Here is a 19,941-nt window from a genome sequence, read left to right as displayed (position 1 = left end):
CAATTGGTTGACATATGGCTATGTGCTCAAATGCCCATACCTGTAACAGTGTGACTCCACAGCTCAATGTTTGCACCCCCTGATATGCTATCTTACGTAGCTGAAAATATAGCATGGCAAGCACACATGGTCCCCATGCATACATCATCCCCTCTATCGCCATCCGCTCTAGCACTCTTCCCCATCCAATAGGGAATCCATGCCCTTGTCTGTCTCCTGCTAGTAGGCATGCTATAACCAATGCTATCACTACATATTGCTGATCATACTCTGATGCCATGGTCTCCTAGCCAATCTCCCTCTCTACAATGTCCAGATCATCTACGCCACACTCAAATAATTTGTACAAAGTGTCTCTCCTTGTCATTGGGTCATACTCTATCATCTCCCCATGAATCAGAATGCAGAGGATACACCATACATCCTCTAGTGTCACCATCACCTCTCCAATCGCTAGATGGAAAGAGGAAGTCTCTGAATGCCATCACTCTACCAATGCGGTAAGCATTCCTATGTTTTCCCTAATCTCAGGCATGAATGTGATATAATATAATCCAAGTCTTGCTAATGTATCTCTGTCTATGCTCCTGAGTCTATGTCGTAACATGAAGCAGTCAAGTCGGTTCTCCCGCATAATCAGTGGATACTGTCGATTCTGCATCACAATTGGGGCACATTTTGTCAGTTTTAGGGTTTTCTCCTACGTGTTGCATTTCTTTTTTTCATCCACAAATCAGGGTGTTTCTAATCTATTTTGACCTACCCTACCCTTATCCCCCTTTTCGGGGATCTTTCGCATGTTGTTTTTGATCAAATTGGGGTTCCCAGTGCACAACTGCGCATGTGTGCTATGTCCTACACTTGTGTACCCTACACAAGTGTAGGACACCCTACACAAACGCAAGACACCCTACACAAGTGCAGGATGCGCCCACACAGGTGCAGAAGTCCTTTTCCCCATTCCTTGTGGGCCCCACAATGTCCCGCAAGCAAGTCAAATTCATGAAATTAACAGTATGGGTTTTTGAGATACATACCATTGCTCCCACATCATTTGGTCATCTGTAGGTGCATACACGTTCCTCGAGGTGATCTCCCATTGGAATGTTCACCATCTCTTTGCAAGCGTCCTTTTCTAGAGCAACAAATCCTCCTCTTTGGCTAGTACAAATGAGCTCTTTTCACTCTCTTTGTCTCATTTATAGATCTTTGTTAGTGCATAGATGGATGTGCACTCTCTCCATCTTATGCTGGTTGTGGTCTTTTGCACCTTCAATTTCTTGTCATTTGTGTATCCGATCCCCGATTTTTAGTCTGTTTGCTCCTATCATTTTCTATCATTCTTATCGATCAATTGGCCTCTTTTATGGATGTTTACAGCCAATCCCTTGAGGGGGCATGCATATGTCATCATTAGTGTCTGGCACATTTTCATTATTGTTCTTTGAAACAATGCTTAGAATCGCATTGTCTCAAAGAGGGGTAAAATGTAGACATCTAAAAATGGTCAATGCTTGCAGAGTCATACTTTAACATTGGTGCATTGCCTTATTTTAGGGTTTTTGTGTTACATTAACATTTCTCTTATGTTACGCACTTGGTCTTTGTCATTTGTGAGCATCAAGTCCTTCTTCTACATTCTTCATTTGTCTCGCTTTCGATTTAGGTCTTGTCGATAACAATCTTCAGTCATGATTTTGGTCAGTCTTATCCTATCGCATCAATGTGTGTGCTTATTTGGCATATTTTGACATCATCAATTCGATTTCATTTTGGACATCATCAATCCTAATCGATGATGGAATTAGGGTTTTGTCCTCTTATCAATCTTATCATTTTGTGATAGATTTCTCATCGATCGTTGTTCTCTTTTCAATCTTGTCATTTTGGCAATTGATTTGTCATCAATCGTCGTCTTTCTCAATCATGTCAATTTGGATCAATTAGTCATTGTTCCTCATCAATTGGCGCATTTATCAATCAAATCATTTATCAACATTGGTGTTTTATCAAGTCAGAATCATGATCAAATCGATCTTACATCAAGACCTAATTGTCGTCCTTGCATTTCTAATTCATCTTCTTGGGTTTTATGATTTATTCATTTAACTTTGTTGGTCATTTTCCCTCTAGGTTAAATAATTTATTTATTTATCCTAAGTCTTCTTGTCACAATTAAATATTTATTTAATTGGCTAACTAATTCCTCCTCTCTTTGTGAATTAATTAATGAATGAAAAATTATTAAATAATTTACCTAATTTTCCAATTTACTAATTTTTCCTAATTCCTAATTTTCTAATTTCCATCAATTTTCTAATTTTCTAATTTTCTATTTTCTCTAATATTTCTCCTAATTTCATGGGAATGACATAGAAAATTTGTCATAATTTGTCAATCAATCAATTTTGCATAGCAACCTTGTCAATTTGTCATAATTTGTCAATCAATCAATCTCGCATAGAAAGTGTCAATTTGTCATAATTTGTCATATTTGTCATTCGTGATTTGAAATTTCCTTTTCAAATCTCTTCATGCTAATCTTGTCATCTCTCCAATTTGTCTATAAATTGGATAAATTTCTTCAATAAAAGATCCCAATTGATCACATTTTTGAATCCCCGAATCAATCACGCTTCTAGTACTCTTGCGCTACCATCTTGTCAATCTTGCTTTCACATTATGCTTATGCACTTGAAGGTGAGATCCAAAAAACAAAGAAATTTGAAGGAGAAAGAAGGACAATGGAGAATCATGGAGGAGACATCTGCATTTGTGATGGTTTGCGTTTGAATTGAATGTTTTATTTCCATATCTCTATTGAATGTTTGTAGGTTTTGTTATCATTGCAATCTGGTTTTGTGATTGGGCTAGTTTAATGTTTCTATTGCTTTGATGATTTCCACATTCCTATCTACATTAATTGGTGAACTTGATGTGAACTAACCATTTGACCATGTTTTGAGTGCCTTTTGAGCTGATTTGCAGGTGAAAACTCAAGAAACAGGGCAATTCAGAGCTTTCTTGGCACTTCTGTGCCTGTGTAGGAGAGATCTGCGCCTGTGTCAAGTGATCTACGCTTGTGTCAATGCATTGTGTGCCTATGTCAAAGGGATCTGTGCCTATGTCAATCATTTTGCACCTGTGTCAAGACATTCTACACCTATGTAAGGCCAGAAACAGAGGTAAAAATCAGTGTTTTCACTTGCAAATTACTTTGTTTTGCATTCTGTTCTGGTATTCTGGTTTTCTTTGGTACTGATTCTCTATGTAGCACCTTGGTATTATGCATGGAGAAGACAAAAATGAAACTACTAACAAATCTTATGTAGGTTCGCTAGTTAAAGACCAAACAAATCAAACTTCTAACTTAGTGATTTTGTAGGTTGCCTTGTATTCCAACCGAACTTTGTGTTTGTGATTCATAATTAGGCACCGAGTATGTTTGCTAAGTAGGATGGAATGAACACATGTTTTCTTTGATGATTGAGATTTACATTGGAGTAGGAGAGTATGCTCTCATCCTTCTTAGGGTGATCAGAAATCCAGATCTTCGATACCATTCTCATGTTTTGGATTGTGCATTACCTTTAGAGGGCCTGCCTTCCCGACCATTTGCTTTCTTTTGCAAGCAAGTGACAATCGTGAGAAGGGAATGACCCAAGTGAGCACAGCCAAAGTACCTTGGCATTCTAACTCACTATAAATAAATACCTGATGGGCAAAATCTTTGAAGGAAGGGTTACATGGGAATTGTAGTTACTTGGGAAGTGATGACCCTTGGACTCTTTCTCATATCAACATCTAAGTAGGGCCTCATGGCCTAAATCATGATTTCATGACTACATTTGTTTGGTATCTTGGTGGACTTATGTTTCAATCACACTTGCGTGACACCAAGGAGTAACGCTTAACAGAAATCCTTATTAAACACCTTGTATTTAGAGGCTAAAATCCTTCTAGCTGCTTGAGAAGGAGGAGTTCAGATACTTGGAAGAGATACTAAGTTCGCCATGGTGAGATTTCCATGGGGACTGATGCTTGGCTTCCTTGAGAAGTGAGTGCCATGGAGGGGAGCCCGTGGGGTCAAGCATCTATGTATTCTCCTTGAATCTCATAACTAGTCTACCTCTCAAGTACCTACTGTCCTTACCTACCATAAGAAATGTGTGAATGAGCATGATTGTCTTGAGTATAAGTTAAGATATCTTGTCTTCTTTTCTTGTCAAAAGTTGAGTTGTGTCTCATTTCAAAAACAAGACAAATTGATTCAAAACAAGGTTAAACACAAGAGTATTTCATTCAATAAAGTTCAAAACACCTTCAATTATGGTTGTCAAACATTTTTCAAAATCTTGTCTCAACATTCATGTCACTTAGATTTAGGTCCTCCATTGTCCATACCTAGGGCTTAGAGCACCATTCTTACATTCCACTTGGTCCATTTCATTTAGGTGTCATATTGCATATCCAACATTAGGTTCATCCTAGGTTTGCATTTTGTAAATTCATTTTCAACTACCAAGGTTAGGTTTCACCTAGGTCATACTCCTTTGCATATCAATAAGGGTCATCCATTTGCATGTGTCTTCTTGCATTAGAGTAATACCATTTCATAATTCAACCTTAGGTTTTGTTTTAGGTTGAAATTGTCATACATTTGCATTTGCATCCTTGTCCTCATAACATTAGGTCACATTTGCATACCCTAGGTCTCTTCATCAAGCTTAGGTCATTATCATATCATATTAGGGTGAGATCCACAAAACCACTTTAAATCAAAATCTATTGGTACTACTCTTGGTAATAGTCCAACCAAGAAGTTCAAGAGGAGGTGTGCAAATTTGGATCCAAGCCCCTATGAAAATGGTTGTGTAATGTCCCCGTTCAGGATTAGCCTTTATTTAGTCCTGAGACAACAATTTAAATTTAATTTGGGAGTTGAAATACATTTATGAATATAATTTTATCAATTATGAGGACATTTCATTAATATTGGATTTAAAATTCTAAGAATTAGTTCCAGAGATGAGACTTATCTTGCTATCTTAAAAATGGAAAATTGATGAATACGCTCAGTAGATCTTTATCGTCTGTGTGAATGAACTTGATGTAAAGCTTTGTCTATTTATCTGCAAGGGTGTATGTTCATATCACTCAGTGATATGTTGCTATCTCTGACATGAGTTTATCTGCTTGCAACAATGATTATTATGGTGCAATACTGATGGGACCAACTCAGATGTGATTCTCATTCATATCATCAAGAACAATGATGTTATTTCCTGGAACTTAAGAATAGTTTTGATCTATTTTTTCCATGGATCTTCCTCCCCCTCCCCCTCCCCCTCGATTGGATGAATTTGATCTCCATCTTATACCTTGCATGATGGGAATGGTGCATTTTGAGGGACAAGTCTCTTCTCCCAATGATTAATTTACATATCCTCATAACATAAATACATTGATTTAATACACAAACTGTGTCTCTTCTGGATTAAGGACTTTATATTAAGTCTTAACTAATAACTTCCATTAATGACTCCAATCGCATATTCTATCTAGGCTTAGTTGATATGCTTTGATAGTTATCACTTAATTGTTGTTGTCATTCAAGTTGTTCGTCAAGACTAATCACACATCATATCATACTCGATGGTTTATTAAATATCTTCTTAGACTAATCGTTATCCATTAATCTTTGTCCATCCTAATCATGTGTCAATAATATATCTTGTTTTGACGTAGTGTCTTACTAATTACTTGTGTCTCCATGTATGATTGATCTGTAGGATGATTGATGCCATTTTTATTGAAAGTCCAATCAATTCTGTTTTGCATATGCCATGTCTGGAGAAGAATCACTAATGATAAACAAAGAAGGCATCACCATGAACCATATTGAGCTGTCTTCATTCCCCATGCAAGGTTCACTCTCTAATCAAAGGGACTATATTTGCCAAGTTACAATATTGTCGAATTAATGTTGTGAGGCATGACTACGGAGAAAGGCTCTATGATGGGAGAAGATATGCGGACTATGCTGATAAAGAGACAATGTTTCATTGTTACTTTGCCATTAGTAATGTATCCATGATGATTATATTATCACTGTACACTAATGTTCTTTGTCATTATAGATTGGTGCTTTGATAGTCATCTCCGTCTATTTGCATAAGTCATCATACATTGGGAACATGTGTCGAGTTCCATCATATCTGATATCTTCTATTGTTTGCATTCCTATTCATTTATCAACCTTGTTGATATAGTCAACAATGGTATATAATATCCTTAATTTGTTTATCATTAAACTCTGAGTGCCACACACATGTTCACGAACTAATGGTGGGTCTTCCATATCAGCTTCAACTCTATAATCGACTCTTTTATGTTTGCTCCCTTTAATAATATTATTGCTTTCATTTATTGATCATTGTCTAAGATCAATATAACCATATTTATGATACTCACTGTTTATCATAACCTCGCCATTCTTTGTCATTATCGTTGAAATATTCCTTTTGAGGTTGTTTCTTACTTCCATTAATGAACTTTCAATACATTATGTGTCAAATATTAATCTAGATCTGCTAAGGTTGTCAGTGGAAAATATTGGTCTTTACGTATTTGGTTATCAATGAAATTTAGACTCTTTTTCCTTATTTGTTTGCCACCTCTATTATCACTACTATATTAATATTCTAATGAAGTTGACCATCAATATTATAAGTGGACCATATAATATTAATTTAGTGTTTCTTTATTTGAATTACTAATTTATTAATCTTAATTAATATCATTAATGATTATTTCCTCAACATATCTTTGATGGCCGCTACCTTATTGCATTATAATTGTTTGGTAGTTATTATATAAATAATAATCATAACAAATAATAATAAACATTAATAATTATATATTAGAGAAAAATCGTGAGGTCTCATAAATGAGACGATTTTCCAATATTATTAAATGTTAATTAATAAATGTTTTAATTATCGTATTTATTTAATCCAATGTCCAAGGAGGGGTTATGACAATCCGCCCTTCCTGAATTTGCTTGTCCTCAAGCAAATGTTTATTTTAATTTCCTCAACTAATTCATCTACCAACATGAGTTAAACAACACAGAGCATATGCATGTGAAACACGAAGCATACACATGGAAGGCACAGAGCATACACATGGAAAACATGAAGCATACATATATGCAAACATGGAGTATACATGTGAATACACACATTGTGAAATTTCTTTCTTGTTATGAGTAGAAACACAAATCAACACCAGCTTGATGAAAAAAACATAAACACTCAATTTAGTTTGTGATCTTAGGTAGAGTATTTAAGAATTTGAAATGGAGTAAATATAATTAGTCTGATTAGCCATATCAACAAAGAGGATAGATAGCACAATGTTTGGATACTTTCCTCAAGTGTTAACTAAATGGATATGGCTTAACTCCCTATTCGCCATTAATGAAAGAGAAAAGATTTAGACACAATGAGATGCCCATAGCACTTATCAGGCCCAAGAGTGGTACAGTCCCCCTTGGCCCAACTGATGGCAGACTTTCAGTCATCCACAGCGGGTTTCCTACCTGACAGAGGCCTAGTTTCTGCTGACCTCATTGCTCTATCTCTCTCCCACACTAGTGGTGAATGTGAAGTATACATCTATTATTAGTCAATTTCTTTAAGATTATACTATTATCAATGAGATAATTCCACACTCATTCCCTAGTGAGACCAAGGAGAAGTAGGTGCAATAGGATGCCCATAGCACTTATCAGGCCCAAGAGCGGTACACTCCCCCTTGGCCCAACTTGTGGTAGATCTTCAGTCATCCACAGTGGGTTGCCTACCTGATAGAGGCCTAGTTCTTGCTATCCCATGGCCCTATTCCCTTGTATCTTACTGGGTTTGGGTATACAATTTATCCATTCATCATTACTTACTAATTAATCCATGGTTTCTTTCTGGGACTAATCCTTGTGATCTTAAAATCACATTAATAATGCCATTTAATACTGACTTGTAATTCCAATAAATATTTGTGTATGCATTAGCCTTCTCTATATTCACTTCCTCAGTGAGATCAAAAGGATTTAGATGCAATCAGATGCCTGTAGCGCTTATCAGGCCCAAGAGAGGTTTAATCCCTCTTGGCCTCACTAATGGTAGACCTATAGTTGCCATAGCGGGTGATGTACTTGACAGAGGCCTAACATCTATTGTCTTCATTGCTCTACCCCATTTCACTAATGGTTCATATCGAATTTACAATTAACTTATTCTCAATTTAAATGCTAGCTTATTTGTTACATTTTTTATTCTTTTTTGTCATTATCATTATATATATATATATATATTAAGTATTTTAAATGTCACATGGATATGCCTAGTTATCCACAATTCTAATTTGAATTATTCTGAAGTCATACCCATTCAATATCTATTTGGCTGATAATAATATATTTTAAATTTATCTTATGAGATGGCACCCTCGTTGCTTATCGGTCATGGTATTTGCCTCTGTTTATTGACTAGAATAATTTGTTGATTCAATCTTACCCTACAGGATGGAAAGATCATAGCTCTGATACCATTTGTAATGTCCCCATTCAGGATTAGCCTTTATTTAGTCTTGAGACAACAATTTAAATTTAATGTGGGAGTTGAAATACATTTATGAATATAATTTTATCAATTATGAGGACATTTCATTAATATTGGATTTAAAATTCTAAGAATGAGAACTTCCCCATCCAAGTGCTTAGTATGTTCAATATCATTCTCATTCATATCATCAAGAACAATGATGTTATTGCCTAGAACTTAAGAACAGTTCCGATCTACTTTTTCCATGGATCTTCCTCCCCCTCCCCCTCGATTGGATGAATTTGATCTCCATCTTATACCTTGCACGATGGGAATGGTGCATTTTGAGGGACAAGTCTCTTCTCCCGGTGATTAATTTACATATCCTCATAACATAAATACATTGATTTAATACACAAATTGTGTCTCTTCCGGATTAAGGACTTTATATTAAGTCTTAACTAATAACTTCATTTAATGACCCCAATCGCATATGCTATCTAGGCTTAGTTGATATGCTTTGATAGTTATCACTTGATTGTTGTTGTCAATCAAGTTGTTTGTCAAGACTAATCACACATCGTATCATACTCAATGGTTTATTAAATATCTTCTTAGACTAATCGTTATCCATTAATCTCTGGCCATCCTAATCATGCGTCAATAATATATCTTGTTTTGACATAGTGTCTTGCTGATTACTTGTGTCTCCATGTATGATTGATCTATAGGATGATTGATGCCATTTTTATTGAAAGTCCGATCAATTCTATTTTGCATATGCCATGTCTGGAGAAGAATCACTAATGATAAACAAAGAAGGCATCACCATGAACCATATTGAGTTGTCTTCATTCCCCACGCAAGGTTCACTCTCTAATCAAAGGGCCTATATTTTCCAAGTTACAATATTGTCAAAATAACGTTGTGAGGTGTGACTACGGAGAAAGGCTCTATGACGGGAGAAGATATGCAGACTGTGCTGATAAAGAGACAATGTTTCATTGTTACTTTGCCATTAGTAACGTATCCACGATGATTATATTATCACTGTACACTAATGTTCTTTGTCGTTATAGATTGGTGCTTTGATAGTCATCTCCATCTATTTGTATAAGTCATCATACATTGGGAACATGTGTCAAGTTCCATCATATCTGATATCTTCTATAGTTTGCATTCCTATTCATTTATCAACCTTGTTGATATAGTCAACAATGGTATATAATATCCTTAATTTGTTTATCATTAAACTCTGAGTGCCACACACATGTTCACGATCTAATGGTGGGTCTTCCATATCGGCTTCAACTCTATAATCAACTCTTTTATGTTTGCTCCCTTTAATAATATTATTGCTTTCATTTATTGATCATTGTCTAAGATCAATATAACCATATTTATGATACTCACTGTTTATCATAACCTTGCCATTCTTTGTCATTATCATTGAAATATTCCTTTTGAGATCGTTCCTTACTTCCATTAATGAACTTTCAATACATTATGTGTCAAATATTAATCTAGATCTGCTAAGGTCATCAGTGGAAAATATTGGTCTTTACGTATTTGGTTATCAATGAAATTTAGACTCTTTTTCCTTATTTGTTTGCCACCTCTATTATCACTACTATATTAATATTCTGATGAAGTTGACCATCAATATTCTAAGTTGACCATATAATATTAATTTAGTGTTGCTTTATTCGAATTACTAATTTATTAATCTTAATTAATATCATTAATTATTATTTCGTCCTTAACATATCTTTGATGACCGCTGCCTTATTGCATTATAATTGTTTGGTAGTTATTATATAAATAATAATCATATATAACAATAATAATAAATAATAACCATAACAAATAATAATAAACATTAATAATTATATATTAGAGAAAAATTGTGAAGTCTCATAAATGAAACAATTTTCCAATATTTTTAAATGTTAATTAATAAATGTTTTAATTATCGTATTTATTTAATCCAATGTCCAAGGAGGGGTTACGACAGGTTGTTCCTCCTCTGAATTTTGTTTCATGGAATAATGGGAATCCCCTTATCCCACCTGTGCTCCTTGCCCAATGGGATCTTATCCTAGCTTTTGCCTTGAAAGCTTTACCAAAACTTATCAGAGAAGATTATAAAACTCCTATAGAGCAGCTACAAGATGTAGCAAAAGTTTGCACTATGCATAATATCACACAAAAAAATGTGGCACGAAGACCACTCATAGCCTCTTTCAAAGGGAAAGCTTAAGATTGGTATAAATCTCTGTAGCCAAATTCAATTGATAGCTGGGATCAACTTGAAGATTAATTTTTCAAATGCTTCACTGAGAAAGGTGATAAATCATCATTGTTACAACAATTGATACTATAAAGAGGGCCCCTGAGGAAGTTGTTACCAATTTCAACACTAGGTTCCATAAAACTTGGCACAGGATACTTGTCATGACTCGTCCTCCCATTGATATGGTATTTGTCTTTTACCTCAAGGCCTTGAATTTTGATATATCTATCATGATTCAACCCCTCAAAGGGAATACTCTTCTAGATGCTTATGAGCTTGCAATCCAAGCTAAAAATAATCTTATTGATGCTAGGAAGCTTATGCCAAGACCACCCATTCTAGTCTTCCCTGAATTGTCAGGTCAACTACTAGAATAGGCGTATCCAAGCACACCAACATCACCATAGTCGATGTACATTTATCCCAATTCTCAAAAAAGTAGTGCTTCCGCTTCAACTTCCCTGGCATTCAATGTTAATGACATCAAAAACTTGTTGCGGACCTTTTCGAATGAGATAAGATCAAAAGGAAAAAAGCAGCTCCTATAAGGCCTCTATTTCAGAATTTTCAAAGAGGAAGGCCTCTATATCAACAAAAATGTATCTCAAGGAAGTGTGAAAGCTACTCAAGTACATCTAAACAATCAGATCATGCCAATTCCTAATCCCTTGCAAGCTATACTGCTAAACCAAACAAAGAGCTGGTCACAGGTCAAAATAATCTAGTAGGTGATACAAATTCCTGGTGCTTCCCTTTCAATGAAACTCACATGTTGCAAAATTGTCCACAAGGGAATTTACAACAGAGGGTAGAAGAGCAGTAGAGCTAAGCAGTTACCCCTAATGATGGAGTATATTCCTCTCCCAAGATGGACAACATTGTACTCACCACCGAAATGTAGGGCATGTCTTTGTAGGAGTTAGAAATTGCTCTAGACCATGCACTCTTCTCATGGATGGAAGGTAAAGAAGTAGTGTTTGCAAATGATTCTTTTACTTCAACCTCAAAATCTCCTCAGGTGAAATCTGATGACAATCTCTACTCAAAGTGTAGATTCATGGGAGAGCTCGTGGTGTAGCAGTTTAAAGCGAGTCCAAATAAAACTCAAGATCAACCCATTGTAATTCCATCCTTCCGGAAACCCAAAGAAGTTACATCTTACAAGCTGAAGGAACCAGAAATGTTCATCCCAATGACCCTCAATGTGGTGGAACAATTGAAAAAGGCCCCCACAAATGCATCCTTGTGGGATATTCTTGTCATCCCTAAACATAAATCTTTGTTGTGAGAAGAATTGAATGAGAGAGAGAAAGCTACAACTAGATCTACAACAAAGTCTACACCAACTGAGGATAAAAAGCTTGAGGCTGGGAGTCAACCACCTCATGCTGTGGTGCTCACAAATCAAGGAGAGGTTTATGTGAATGAAAAGGTAGTCAAACCTAAGCTTACTCTCTTTTTTTTAATTGTTATTGTTGGAGATAAATTACTTCATAATTATATGATTGATTCAAGGGCTAGTACCACAATTATGCCTAAGAAAATAGCCAAAGTTATGAAGCTAGAATATGAGCCTTTAGATAGAGGAGCCATGCAACTTGATGGGAATAAAGTTAAAGCCATAGGTATAATTAGAAAAATCTTGCTCACCTTGTATGATTGTCCTAGTATCTCAACTCCTCATTTTTTTGGTCTTTGCCTATTAATAGATTTCACGGAAAAAATAGGCAGATACCTTTCCTTGGATTGATCACATCTCATTTTAAGAACTGAGCATGGGCCTAAGTTAAAAATACTATCAGAAACTTTGCATTCTAAGCATGTAGTCGATGAAGCCCTGATGAATTTTGAGGCAACCCATACCTCCATCACAAAGGATGAAATGTAGTGTGTAGAGTTACTGGAGGATCTAGAGGTGACAGGTGGCTAGACTCCTGAACAAGAGGTTTTCCTAAATGAATTCATAGACATCGATCCATTTGATAATCATAATGCTATTGGCATTAGAACTTATGTGATTTTTTATGAAGATCAAGTTATCCCCAAAGTCTCCAAGGATTCCCAAAATAGAGGGAAAGAAGAAGAGGATCCAAATTCTAATCTTTGAACTCTAGATTTTGATGGAGCAAGGTGCAAGATGAGATCCAAAGTAGGTATTTATTTGGCATCCCCATCTAAAGAGTAGACTCATAGATCTTTTTGCTTTCAATTTCCTTATTCAAATAATAAGGAAGAGTATGAAGGATTAGTTCATGGATTGAGCCTTGCTGAACATATGGGTATTAAGTAGTTGAGAGTCCTCAAAGACTCTAAGCTAGTAGTCAAGCAAGTATGGGGTTTGTCTATAGCAAAACATGCCTGCATGTGGTCATACTGACATAGAGTTTGGGATTTAATAGAGAGTTTTGAAGCTTTTAATATTCAGGGGATAGTAGACAGATTAGCTACCGTCGGATCTCAGTTTGACCATGTCTCTGACTTGATGGATAATAAGCATCTTGTCCAAATGATCATGTGACCAACAATCCTAGACAATGATCAAAATTAGTAAGTGTTAAAGAATGATGAGCAGATCACCATGTTTATCGAACAATCTTGTCAGTTTGTTGAACAACTACAACCTAAAATAACAAAATCCTACAAGGATCACATTATTTAGCTCAAAACCAATAAGCTCCCAAGAGGGTTAATTACCTTTGAAAATTTGTTCGACTGTGAGGATGCTTGGAATGATAAAAGGAAATTCATAGTGGACAAGGGAGATTACACTGAGCTTAAGGTTGGTGAAGGTAAAAAGTTAAAAGTGGGAAAGAATGTTTCCCATAAGGATAAAGATAGATTGATACATTTTTGTGATAAGTATAAAGGAGTCATCGCATGGTCATTTAATGATCTTGAAGGATATGACCCCTCTTTCATCTAACATACGATTGAGCTCACGGAAGGAGCTAATCTAGTCAGAAAAAAAATAAAGGTCGATCAACCCTAAAGTTGAGTCTCTTATGGCTCAAGAACTAAATAATTTAGTTAACTCTAAAATAGTATATCTGATCGGGCACGGTACCTAGGTCTCTAACCTAGTCCCTGTTCGTAAAAAGAATGGAGACATCTACCTTTGTATAGATTTTTGAGACCTAAATAGAGCATCCCTAAAAGACAACTATCCTTTGCCCTCTATGTAATAAATCCTACAAATAGTAATCGGCTCAGAGATGTATTCTATGCTCGATGTTTTTTTGGGTATAATTAGATTCTTGTTAAAGAGGAGGATCAACATAAAACCATGTTCACCACTAAGTGGGGAACATTTGAAAATACTAAAATGCCTTTTGGACTCTCCAATGCAAGAGCCACCTTCCAAAGAGTAATCACCATAACCTTCAAGGAGCTAATAAACAAGATTATTTTGATCTACCTGGATGACCAGACTATGTTCTCAAAAAACAAAAAGGATAATTTTGATCATCTAGAGCTAGCTTTCCAAAAGTGCTTTGAGTTGGGGATCTCCTTGAACCCTAATAAATGCACATTTGGAGTTTTTCAAGGAACATTTCTAGGACATGTAGTGTCCACATATGGGGTAGCAATTGACCCAGACTGTGTGGAAGATATCAAAGAGTTGCCCCCATCGGTAAATAAGAAAGATGTCCAATCTTTCCTTGAAAATATAAATTTTGTTAGTAAATTCATATCAGACTTCGTTGGAATGATTAGGCCTATTACCCTCCTACTCACAAAAAATCAGCCTTTTAAATGAAGTGATCAGGCAAGACAAACTTTTCAAAGGGTCAAGGAAGCTATTTCATCTACCCTGATGTTAGTCAACCTAGATCTCTCCAAGGATTTTATTTTGTGTCTATGAAGGTGAATTCAGTGTATCTATGCTATTAACCCAAAGGGATGAAGAAGGAAAAGGTGAACACCCAGTGGCATTCCATTTCAAGACGCTTAAAAATTATGAGGTTAAATATAACTTCATGCAAAGACAAGCTTTCACCATTGTCAAAGGGCTCAAGAAATTTTGGCATCTAATTGCTCACAATAAGACTATTGTCTATGTTGCACATCACAGTGTACGAGAGTATATCATGGAAGGAGACGTAACAAAAAAACATGCCAACTGGATTAGTAAGATTCTAGAATATGACATCAAGGTAAGGCCTGTTGGAATCCATGAACACTGAGAGGGGGGGTGAATCCATGTTCTGTCGGATAGAGTAATTTTAACCTTATTAACAAATCCACTTATCAACCGGTATGCATAAAAGAAAGTAACAACAAGAAACATCTATTGGAATTTGCATGAAGATTGCATTAATGAAATGTTATGTTTTCATTGATGTCAATTAACTGGTAATGATGTTGTTATAATATTGTTTTCTAACTTGTAGGAAGAGCTAGTGAAGGGAACTACAACCGATAGGTGAATCTGTGGAGGAAGCCAGTATTTCTATGAAATGGAAAGGTGAACCGATAAACCCTACCTATTGATATGACAAACCCTAACCGATGAAGTTTGGTGAATCGGTCATATTGGGTTATGATCTAATGATGAGCGGTAATGATTATGACACATATGCATGTTGTATAAGAAGAGTTTCAAATGGTTTTTGGTGTGTAGAGATAATAGTTATCATCTTGGGAATGAGAAAACTCATTGCATGTAATGTAAACCATGTGATGAGTTAGAGTGTTTGATGAAATAGTGATCAACGAGTGGTCGAGGATATCTTGAATGATGTGCAGTGATTATTATGTAATCCAACAGTCATACTTGAACTGATTTGTATGGAATCTCTATGAGAGAATTAGGTTTGTGATGAGTTATTGACCTATTGTTTTGTTTATAAGGTCAATGCATTGTTTTGTTGAAGTGTTGGGAATTTGTAGTTGAAAGTGAGAGTATGGTTGCCGAACCAGATGATGTATCTGCAGTTTGTGTAAAGGAAGATAGGAGCATGAAAAGGATCTGAACAAGCAAGTGTAGTACTATTCAAACAAATTAGTAAATCCCTATTGTTTTCTAACAATTACAGCAGTTGAATTCCCTAACCGGGTAAGCTCTAACAAGCTTAGGGTTATTCAACCCTCTAACCAAGTTGTCCATTAGCTTGGATTTCAAATCCTCTACTGAGGTTACTCCTAATAGGGTATTCCTTCTAATAGGGCATTATAGTCAATCCCTTAATCGGGTGGTCCCTAACAGGATCTATTCTTAACAAGACTTTTGTAAATCTTTAACAGGCTTGTCTCCTAACAGGGTGAAGTTCAGAAGAGTTCAAAATACTTGTGGGTATTCATCCCCACCATGTTTTTTCCCATTTGGGTTTCCACATCAGAATATTGTGTCAAGTGGTGAATTTTTTTGTGGTTATGTTTACTATGGTTGAATTGCTTAACTGCTAAATCCACTTTGATATGTTATGTTAATCGACAACAATCTAAAATATGTTTTACTTATTTCTGTAAAGTATTTAGATGTTTAGGTTAAAAGGTTTTGAGAGTTTCAGAGTTGTTTTACTATTAGTCTGTTATAATAGTCAACTGGTTTAACTTATAAGTATTATTTCATTTGAAGATCAGTATTTAAACTAGACAATTTAGAGTTTGCATTGAGAGGTTGTTTTTGAGATTGGTAAAAGTTTATATTAGTTTTCTATCTACAGATTCACCCCCCCCTCTGAGTAGTTGACTGGATCCTTATTCTTTCATCATACCATCAATTGGTATCAGAGCATTTCAGGTCCTCTAAGGTCTAAGGCTAACAACTTGAGGTGAAGATTTTGTAGAACATGATGAAGAAGGAAGGTCCAAAATTTAATAGAGAGAACTACATAATATGGAGTGATAGAATAAAAATTTATATCAAAAGTCTAGGAAGTCAATATTGGGAACATGTTGGTACTCAATATGTTGCACCTAGTGGGATTATGACCGATGATCAAAAGAAATAGCAACAAGAAAAGAATCAAACACTGGAGGCTATTATCAGTTCTTTGTCTGATGTAGAGTATTTAGATATCAATGGTCTAGAGAGTGCATATGAGGTATGGAAGAAACTTGAAGATACCTATAGTAGTGATGAGAATGTGAATATTGCCAAAGAAGAGAGTCTAAGAGGAAAATTTGATGACATACAGATGGCTGAAGATGAGAATATCCAATAGTATGGTCAGAGGATAAAAGAGATGGTTGGTGAGATCAAGAGTGTTGGTGGTAAAGTGGAGGATGCCATAATAATTAGTAAGGTGTTGAGAACCCTACTACCATTCTACGCTATCCGAGTTGCAGCCATTCAGGAGCTAAAATCTATTGACAAAACTAAGGTAACCCTTGAATCCATCATCGGTAAGCTTACTGCTTTTGAATTAAATGGTTATGATGGTAGTGTTCAAAAAACTGAATCTACCTTTAGAGCTTCATTTTCTAACCCATCTATGAGGAAAATTAGAGATGCTAGTCATAGCTATGAATCTAGATCTAGAAAAGAATTTGATGATGAAGATACTTTGATTGAGCTTGAATCATTGTTGGCCAAGCGGTTTCCCATAGGTACTGGTAAGTACAGAGGCAAACTACTTTTTAAATTTTTTGCTTTCAACAAGATTGGACACATTGCAGCTAACTGTCCTAATGGTGACAATGAGCATAAGCATGAGAATTTCAAGAAGTACAAGGAAAAAGGCAAAAGAGATTGTCTTATTGTAGTTGATGGTGGTATCACTGATGAGGAATATGAGGGTGATGCTAATGAAGACATTGTCTTTGTATCCATTAAAGAGGAAACATATGATAAAAAAGCATTAGTTTCTTGCATGGATAATTTTGATGATTGGATCATTGATAGTGGTTGTTCACATCACATGACCGGTGACCGAAGCAAATTTCTTTCCTTGAAGGAATTTGATGGAGGAGTTGTGAAATTTGGTAATGACTCACCTTGCATGGTAAAAGGTAAGAGAACTATTTCTCTTAATGGAAAGAGCAGTGCAGATGATGTCTACTAGGTTGAAGGACTAAAGCATAATATTTTGAGTGTTTCTCAACTCAATGACAGAGGATATCCATTGGAGTTTAAGAATGTAATGTGTAAAATCTATGGGGAGCAAAGGGGAACTGATTGCAACTGGCAAGTAGACTAAAGGTAACCTGTTTCACCTGAGTCCTAAAGTCAACAACTGTTTAATTGCTAAAGTAGATGATAGTTGGCTAGGAGATTTTATCATATAAATTTTGATAACATTGTCAAAGTGAGTAAGTCCAAGACAGTGAGAGGTTTGCCTCAGTTGGACAAACTGGTTAATGCTCTATGTAAGGAATGTCAGTTGGGAAATATGACATCCTCAACTTTTAAGAGAAAATCTTTTTTAGCGGAACATTTGTTAGATTTGGTTCATACATATCTTTGTGGACCAATAAGGACCAAAAGTATTCAAGGTGATAGATATTTTATGATCTTCACTGATTATTGCTCAAGAATCATGTAGGTCACATTCTTCAAGGATAAAATAGAAGCATTTAGTAAGTTCAAGGAATTCACGGCCTTAGCTAAAAAGGAAAGTGGTAAGAAGATAAAGTGTCTGAGGACTGATCAAGGTGGTGAATTCACTTCTCTAGAATTCACTAGATATTGTGAAGAAAATGGTATCAAATGACGGTTTTTTGCACCGAGGACCACACAACAGAATGGTATTGTGGAGAGGAACAACCGATCAATTGTTCAAGCTACAAGAATGATGTTCATACAAGGAGATGTAGTAAAAACTTTATGGAGAGAAGTTGTCTGCACAAATGTCTACACTATGAACCAGATTTTGGTAAAGAGACATAAGGATAAGACTCCTTATGAATAATGGTATCGTAGATCACCTAATGTCAGTTATTTCAATATATTTGGTAGTAATTGTTTTATTAAGAGATGTGACTATGTTAGCAAGTTTGAGGCTAAATGTGATGAAGGCATATTTCTCGGTTACTCCACCAAGAGTAAGGCCTACAAATGTTATAACAACGAGACATGGAGAATCATTGAGAGTGTTGATGTTCAAGTGGATGAGTATCCTGAAGTCTCTAGGGAAACAAGTATGGAGAAAAAGGATGAAGATCCTTGCATTCTAATTTTGGAGCCAGGACTAGTGAAACCTGAAAATGGTAAAGAGAATGTTGTTGTACCAGTTCAACTAAAATAGGTAGATTCAAAAGAAGATGATGATAATGAAGAAGAAGAACCTAAAGATAATGATCATATTATTTCAATGTATGTCAGACTCAATCACAATCCTGACAAGATTATTGGAGATAAGGATGTTGGAGTATTAACCAGAAGGAGAATTAGAGAGAATTCCTGCATGATCTCCACTATTGAGCCTAGAACTGCTAAGGAAGCATCTGGAGATGCTCACTAGATTAAATCTATGAAGGAGGAGCTTGATAAAATTGAGAAGAACAATACATGGACCCTAGTACCTAGACCGATGAATAAAAATGTGATAGGTACTAAGTGGGTATTCATGATTAAACTAAATGAAGATGAATTAGTAGACCAAAACAAAGCTAGATTGGTTTACAAAGGTTATGCACAAGAAGAAGGAGAAGAATATGGTGATTTTTGCACCAGTTGCTATATTGGAAGGTCTTAGGACTTTACTTGCATTTGCAGCATATAAGGGATTCAAAGTATATCAGTTGGATGTAAAGTCAGCATTTTTGAATGGGATACTGGAGGAAGAAGTATAGATTGAGCAGCCAAATGGTTATGCTTTGACTGATGCAAAAGACATGGTATAAAAATTGCACAAGGCATTATATGGGTTAAAGCAAGCACCGAGAGCATGGTATGAAAGGCTACATTCACACCTGATGAAGATAGGTTTTCAGAGAACCAGTGAAGATAGTAACATATATCTCAAATCTTAAGGAGATAAGATATAGGTTAGTGAAGTGTTTATGGATGATATCATATTTGCAAGCAATATTAACATGAGCAATGACTTTACAAATGAAATGAAAAGTGATTTTGAGATGTCTCTAGTAGGAGAGATAAAA

This window comes from Cryptomeria japonica, chromosome 7 (genome assembly GCF_030272615.1).
Source record: "Cryptomeria japonica chromosome 7, Sugi_1.0, whole genome shotgun sequence".
Lineage (NCBI taxonomy): Eukaryota > Viridiplantae > Streptophyta > Pinopsida > Cupressales > Cupressaceae > Cryptomeria > Cryptomeria japonica.
The sequence above is the reverse complement of the archived record's forward strand: the minus strand, read 5'-3'. Positions refer to the sequence as shown.